Genomic DNA, 7881 nt, shown 5'->3' on the forward strand with positions numbered 1-7881 from the left:
GGATCTGTATCTCAGAATATAAAACAAGGAAAGGAAGGGGAAATGGAAAGGCTAAGAAGAAATGATTTGAGATCCGTTTTCTGACTTTTTGTGTTTAAGAAGACAATATTTTTTTCTTTTGTAGACTTGAATTAATGCTGAATCAAAAGTGGCAGGTTGTTTATTAGTACATTTGCAGGTTACATTTTCAGATTGTTGAGTTCCTTACATATAGCATTAAGTTGTAAACTTGAATGCATAATTCTTTTTTTTGCAGCAATGAAGACTTCATCTGAGACCCATTTAAAACCGTCACAATCTGTACAAGTGAGGTATGCTATGTTCTTGTTGTGTTCATTCTTGCAAAATTTCATCTCCATCTTTGATTTGCAGTGATCTTTGTTGCAGGTTTGATTTTGCAGTGGGCAGTTTTTGAAGCAATGACCAGATTCTCCGCAAGCGTAACAACCATTCTCTACTGGTAATTTCACCATCTTGCATTTGACAGGATCGATGGCATCGTCAAACCATTCAAAGTACTGACAGGTTGGAATTGAACACTTCAAAAACATTTTTTCGTTTGTTTCTTTTGCTTTTGAACACAATAGTTGCCTTATACCATTACATGGTATATATTTGCACCTGGAATAAATCCAAGGACATACCTTTGGATCATGAATTCCCTGTGCACAGATAGAACATGAAATTAGGGGTTGTTTTAATCTTAATCTTACCTTGCTGCTGCTACTGCTGCCTGGAGAGTTTACTTCATTTTGGCTCATGTCTTATTTATTTTTATTTTTTTGATCTGTTGAGTATGACAAATACTATGGTTCTTCTCTGCAGGGCCTAATTTATATGAATGAAGCTGAATCTGACCGTTACAAATCCAACCGTTGCAATGAGTCACCGAGTTGACTCGATACTGGTTTGGTTACGAACTCAGACGAGGGTTAAGTCGTCTTTTACCTAGCAGGTTAACTGCCACATAGCCAGTTAACTACCTAAATCCGTTTTTTGAAAAAAACGAGATGTAAAATGTCAATATCGGCCAGTTTATATAAAGATTCAAAAAAACAGCCAATTTCTTAAATATGGTTCAAAAAGGTGGTTACTTTATTAAAAAGCCCAATAAAAAACTCTTCTGTTCTACCCCATAATTAATGCTTACTGTTCTTTAAATCTATATGTGATTAAGTTGCACCCAGAATTTTCTGAGGCAACAAAAAGCACCTTTACATCTGTTGTGGCGGATCTGCATAGCGTGAAATTGACCGTCCTTAATAAAGCTACAATGTGTAATAGGTTCCTGAACAAAGTTTTCCCAATATTTAGTAATCAGGTCAATATTTAAGTTAGGAGTTAGACTAAAGTTACAAATATTTTCTTAACTGAAAACAATCCCAAAAATATTTCTAAAAAAATAATCAATGCCAGGTATATTTATCAATCACAGTAATCCAACACCTTATGTTTCCATCACCAGGACTCTTTTCTCTTTCCAAACAAAAGAAGGTGGATTCAACGGGGAATGGGATGAAAACGAAAATCTTGTTGGTAGTCATTCGTTGCAAAGTCCTTGGAATTGCTAGTTCTTTATGTTTTCGCCTAATTACATATTTATGATGGAAGATATAAAATTAAATGAGAAAGTTTTATAACTTTTCACTGAAACTGTAGCATAGCTCACAACGATTTTATCAAATTGCGTTGAAGATCATAAGCAACCAATGGAGGATGAAAACCAACAATGATCTAGACGATATTTATGTACCTGTAAACAGAATATGAAGAACTTTCAGCAGGAGGTACAGAATGACTGATTGTAGGTTTGTGTTGCAGACTTTGGAGCAACATAAAATTGGGTTGAAAAAATAAACAAATTGAATGAATAGCATTTAAAAAATAACTCAAATTTGGGAGGAAAAATACATGTCTGCTAAAAATGTACTAATACAGTTCAGAATGGGGAAGCCATGAAAAGGTTGGATTATGTACATACCACCATTATCAGCAGCACCTATCGAGTTACTCGAGAATGGAAGAAAAGGTTCTTTATCCTCCTCCTGCTTGTTGTTTCTTTCCTCCTATGTTGTATTAGCTTGTTCACTTAAAGGCCCTTTAATAGGTGTAAGGAGATGAGAACATAGAAAGAAAGAAGAAAGAAAACAGCCTAAAGTTTTTCTGCCTAACAAAGATGGGATATATTGCACGACATCAATATTAATAGAAGATCATTTGTTCATTTCACATTTTTTAGGCAGAAACGATAGTGGGAATCCTACAAAATTAAGGAGCCAAGCTTAAAAACATTAGTCCACAATGGCGTCGTATCCATAGGAAGATGAGTTACATGTCAGGGGAAAGAAATGCTTAGAAACTAAAGTACAGCAACTATCACCATAAATAATATAGGAACTGCAAAATCAACTTACACTACAGATATTCAGCAACTATACGTCACATACATCTAAAATAAAGTAAATGGTCGATTGACTCACATTTCAGTTTCATATCCAAGGATATATGATCAATAAGACCAAGAAAATGAAGGGTGGTAAGTGGGACAAAGTAAGGGCTTCCTGCCAGTCACTACAGTATCTAATAAGAGACCATACAGTTGGAAAATGGGAATTGACTGCTTCAAACTATCTCTATGAGAACCACAACTAATGCTGCAATTTATATAATTTGTTAGAGATGTTGGCGTTACTTACATTGTCACCAAGCATTAACACGTCCAAACTGGTAAAATCAAATGGTCCCCATGGAATCTAATTCGTTCCGTTTTCGAGAAGTAGGTCATCCAAGGTTTTCCTTCTTCAGCCTCACATATCCTGGAGAAAGTTTTGTAGGTAGTTGTGGCGAGATGTTTGGATAAGCTGGTGCGGATCTGGGAACACATTTGAAGAACCTGCAAGATTATTGACTGCAAATTAGTATAACAGATGACGTTGGAGAATAACAGCAAAGAATTCAAAATATGCGTCTAAAAATCAAAATCAATTGATTTTAACTGATGGAACGCATCCCAAAAGGCACTTACATCTCTGTCAAGCCAATGGTTTGATGCATTTGTGCAAAAGCCTTATTCCATTAGATGGCCCTTGAGCACAGCAAGCTATCTTTGACGTAACAAACCTTACACAAAAATAAAAATTATGCATTAATTTACCAATATCAGAAAATGTTGAGATCTTGTGCTGGGCACACAAAGCACAAAACTGTCTCACTAATTATGGCAATTGATGAAGGGTCTACGATACTAAAAGAAGCTTTAGCTAGGCCTCTACCAGCTTCACTATCGAGTTCATTCAACATCCATTCTAGGGCAGGGTTGAACTATAGGGCTGTGAATGATTCAAATCCAGTTCACCAACCCAACCACTGTAATTTTATGTCGAGCTATAGGGAATTCAATGGGTCATATCCAGTTCAGCAAAGAAAAATTGGACGCAGGGTGTTAGATTTTCAAATGTACGCAAAGCAGATATTGGCATCTGAAGAATGAAAAAAAAAGGAACTCACCCTGTTGAATTCTGCGATGGTGGCCAATGTGCACATATGCAACACAATAAGGCATGCCAGAAGGAAGGGATAATCCATGCAGTCTGCCGCCGCTCATTGAACACGTAATTTTCCTTAAAGTGGAGCTGCATGAGGTACGGTCAAGTTTATTTACTAAATCCCAGTTTTCTTAATACAAAGATAAGGAACATGATAAGAGAACACAATGAAAGAGTTTAAAGAATGAAATCAAGATTACCTCATAAAAGGTACCACCAATGAGAAAGCACCCGCAACAACCACAACATTTGTAAGTTTCGTGTAAGTTTCCAACTTAGCCATCAGTCTTCTTGCTTGTATGACCAAAAGCTGCAACCCTAAAATGAAATAAGAATTCAGTACTCACAGCATCATAATTCTTACAACAATAAACTACATGAATGAAAGCAACTCTTATGATTGCTTTCAAGTAAGAACATACATTGGATAGGCATGCCCCTGATTGAGCTCAGAGTGACTGCAGGTACTACATCACTCTCTATAAACTCTCAAAAGAAATAATCCAATCTAAACCACTTATGTCCCTTTAGGCTCAAGAGGTCCACTAAGATGCAGTCACATACTAATTCTGTGGTTGTATCTTGTGACGTTTAAACAGCTCAACTTTCATTAACTATCAAACTGAAATGATTTTTTGAATGAAAATTTCCCACATCGGCAAATTTTTGAAGAGAAGAGCCTCAATATGCAACAACATACTCGCAATAAAACGAAATGCTCACATACTCACAATACGAAGCCTACATTTTTTTTATCTCAGTTCATTCTCTTTGGTGCATTTAACCATACAATTTATCACAAAAATGGGAGTTCATCAAAAATTGAGCCAGTCTCGGCAAACTGCTTAAGCTAATGGATTGTTCAAAATTATCAAACATGGATCAATAAAAGAAATTCTACTGGAACCATTAGCAATATTACCTTATTTCCTTCAAATTTCACATCTCAATCATAATATTAGCAAACTATATTGTGATACTCTAAAATTGAAGGGAACCCCTTAAAAATGAAGAAAAACAAAAATGGACAATAAACAGAAACAACATAACTAAACAAACATATTTATTTTTTTAACTGCAATATATGAATTACAAAGAATGTTAATTCAACAATGAACCAAAATAACACGGACTAATAACTGGGAATGTACAGAATGACGATGAAGGAATTTTGTGTCTATACTGGGCTTGAGAATCACATCAAAAATCAAAATTAAGTTGAAAAGGAGACCTCAAATTTAAATCATCCCCAAATGTTTTCTAGAGAGAAGGAGACGGAAGATGGATCAATCAAGAAAGAACTGATATAGCTTACCTTGTGGAAAGTATTGTGGACCATTTTCTGAGTTGGATGGTTCTTTTCAGTTCGACATGATAAACCTTGATAAAAATATTGTTATACCAACAATTAATTCATGTTCCTTCCATCCAGTAGTGTATTCTCTTCAGGACTGAAATGACAAATGAGAACTTATGTCGATTATTACAGCAAATTAGAATGTATAAGTGAGCACAAAAAGTTTCTCTAGGAAGATAAAGTCTCACAAATTAGATCATAAAAACGTCGAATTGATAACGATACCATGTGAGATCAGTAGTAAGACCTTATCCATCGATCCAAATCAAATGTACATTATTCCACAGTGAATCAAAAAACAAACCTAGAAAATCACTGGAAACTGTTGTGATACCAAATCCACATTAGCTTATTCAGATTCCTTATTTAGAATTACCATAGTTACACCATGTTTGTTTACTCCTGACTCATCTGAGTCGTCTGGATCTGAATCATCTGGATCTGAGTGAAATCACCTGACTCATCTGGATCTGAGTCGATATGTTTGTTTTGAGTCAGATCTGACTCATCTGACTCGGAAATAAGTGAGTCAGTGGTTTGGTCCCATGAGTCAGGGGTATTTTGTTACCTGACTCAAATGAGTCCGAGTCAGGGGTTATGTCTGAGTCAGAGGTCGAGTCAGATCTGACTCAAAATGGAAAACAAACGGTCTGACTGCTGACTCGGTCCGAGTCAGGGGTTGACTCAGATTCAGACGCCGAGTCAGCTGCAAACAAACAAGTTCTTAGTCTGTTTATTTCCTTGTTTAGGCCGGTTCCTATGGGAGCTTCCAAAAATGTTGATTTGCCATGCCACGTGGACAGTTAAATGATGCACGCCACTATGCAAAAATGCTATAAGCGACACAGTCTAGACCCTAGTTAGTAATTCGGGATTCGGCAAACGTACGGAACGGCAAACGTACGAGTATTATACGGTTTTGTAAAATCCAGATTCGGTCCAAAATTCGGTCAACGGGACATGATTCGTCATTAATTCGGAACGGCATACGTACGTGTATAATTCGATTTATAAATGTGAGTTCGGCTCTGAAAATTCGGTATCTATATATAACAAATAATTTGTATTTATAAGGTCATAGACCAATTTTTATGCATGTGTGAGTTATTTAAGGAAAAAATAAACTCAATATGATGATATTAATAATATATACAACATTAGTTATCCAAAAGGACGTCGTATGGTGGTTTAGATGCTTGGTTAGTGATTTTGAGATCTCTCTCACCTTCACCTTCAAATCTCTTCAGTCGTTTTTGTTTCATAAAAATTACAACACGTCTAATATTCGGTCGTGTATGTTCGGGAGGCAGTAAAGCCCAAAAAGTGGAGTCTTTGAAAAGTAAAAGCTAAAGAATTTATGGCGAATTAAGCGGACGTATCATTCGGGATACGTAAAATTCGTGAACGATTCGCGAATAATCCGGGAATGCCACATAATACGCGACTTGGGTTCGGAGTTGCAAACGTACACGAATAAGACGGTAAAATTCGTGATACGGAAAAATTCGCGAATGATTCGCGAATCATTCGCGAACTTACTAACTAGGGTCTAGACCCCCAGGTGGAGTATGCATGTACTTCCCACACCGTTTTATTAATATAATATAATATTAAATTAAATAGTGAAAAATACTAGAACCCCCAACTATATGGGTTCAAACATATAGAAGCCCCACTAAATGGATCATCCACTGTCAACTACATACTTTAAGAAAATGATATTACTAGGCCCAAAAAATCAAATTTTCTTCAGATCTGGTCCATAATTAATTATTACGAATTTTAATAATACCAAGGCTACCCTTTAATATTTATACAAGAGGAATAACAGAAGATACTTTCATTTTCTATTTCATTTTCTTTCTCCGTCTAAAACCAGAGTTGCTCTCATAGATTCATTTTCTAGGGTTTTATCTATTCGGTTGTACAAGATCTAATCTTCTGATTTGATTTCACATCAACAATTTGCAAGCAAATCGATCTGTGATTTAGAAAGAATCAATTATGTATAGAGATTTTTGTTCTACTCTATCTTCTGCTAAAAGAATTTAGTGGTTTTCGATCTATGTCATCTATGGATGCCGATGTACGACGAAGAGGAAAAAATGACATCAATCTCTACTTCTGTATCTGTATCTACTGATGATGTTTGTAGATCATCATTTGTTTGTGAATAAGTCGAAATCGAGATGCAGAGACAATGGAAATCGTCATCAACTATTAGATCTGAAGATTCAACAACAAAAAGTGAGAAAGATAAGTTTCTCCCTTCTAATCCTGTTTAATTCAATTAAAATTCCTAGTTATGTGATCCGAAAATAAAATTGACTCTAATTTGTTGTTTCGAAGCTACTTCAGGTAAGGTTTTCTATTTAATTCAATAGGTTTTCCTGATTTAGTAGTTCTACTTTCTTAGTTTGATAAGGTTCTGATTTTTGTTTCGTTGACTTTATTCAGATCGGAGAAGAACATTATTTTTATTGAATCAACAGGTTTTGAATCTAGGTATGTTTAGGTTTGTTGTTTGTTTCTGCCGATTTGTTGATAATACTAGTTAAATTCTCCATTTAATAAAAACGCTGATCTCTCATAATTCTAATGGAGCTAGTTGTGGACTCTTGTTGGTGTTTTTATGTTGCTTATCTTGACTATATATGTTGAGTTTGGTTAACGAATCTATGGTGGTGTTGATGGTGGAGATGCAGAATCTGGAGGAGTATGAGGAGGATGTGGTGGTATTGGAGCAGGTTTGAAGGAGGATTTTGAAGTCAGTGGTGGTGTTTTTCAGAATTGATGAATTGAAGGAGATGATGAGAAGATAAAAGATGAACTATTTTAAGTTTCTACTACTGGTGCTAGTGGTGACAGGTAATTAGCTGATTTCACAAGGTTCTCTTCTTTTTTAAATGGTTATGTTTTTTTTGTGATCAAGGTTAACTTGTTCTGATAAATTTACTACGGTAGCATCCCTGTCAATGA

General features: G+C 35.6%; 2 long non-coding RNA genes across 4 annotated transcripts; one reads left to right on the top strand and one right to left on the bottom strand.

Annotated features, from left to right (window-relative positions):
* Positions 1 to 253: 253 nt before the first annotated feature.
* LOC113292953 lies at positions 254 to 875 on the top strand. The gene is made up of 3 exons (XR_003331968.1): positions 254 to 311; positions 388 to 525; positions 826 to 875. It is a non-coding gene; the product is annotated as an uncharacterized LOC113292953 (long non-coding RNA).
* A 491-nt stretch (positions 876 to 1366) lies between these two features.
* LOC113292954 lies at positions 1367 to 5219 on the bottom strand. Of its 3 annotated transcripts, none has more exons than XR_003331971.1 (8): positions 5091 to 5219; positions 4861 to 4996; positions 3746 to 3855; positions 3508 to 3632; positions 3026 to 3120; positions 2697 to 2893; positions 1982 to 2098; positions 1367 to 1753 (listed from the first exon to the last, which is right to left on the bottom strand). It is a non-coding gene; the product is annotated as an uncharacterized LOC113292954 (long non-coding RNA). The 3 variants fall into 3 exon arrangements; XR_003331969.1 differs by having other exon boundaries at positions 3746 to 3863; XR_003331970.1 differs by having other exon boundaries at positions 3746 to 3863; positions 5128 to 5218.
* Between the last annotated feature and the right edge of the window lie 2662 nt (positions 5220 to 7881).

This window comes from Papaver somniferum, chromosome 7, assembly GCF_003573695.1.
Source record: "Papaver somniferum cultivar HN1 chromosome 7, ASM357369v1, whole genome shotgun sequence".
NCBI classification, from domain to species: domain Eukaryota; kingdom Viridiplantae; phylum Streptophyta; class Magnoliopsida; order Ranunculales; family Papaveraceae; genus Papaver; species Papaver somniferum.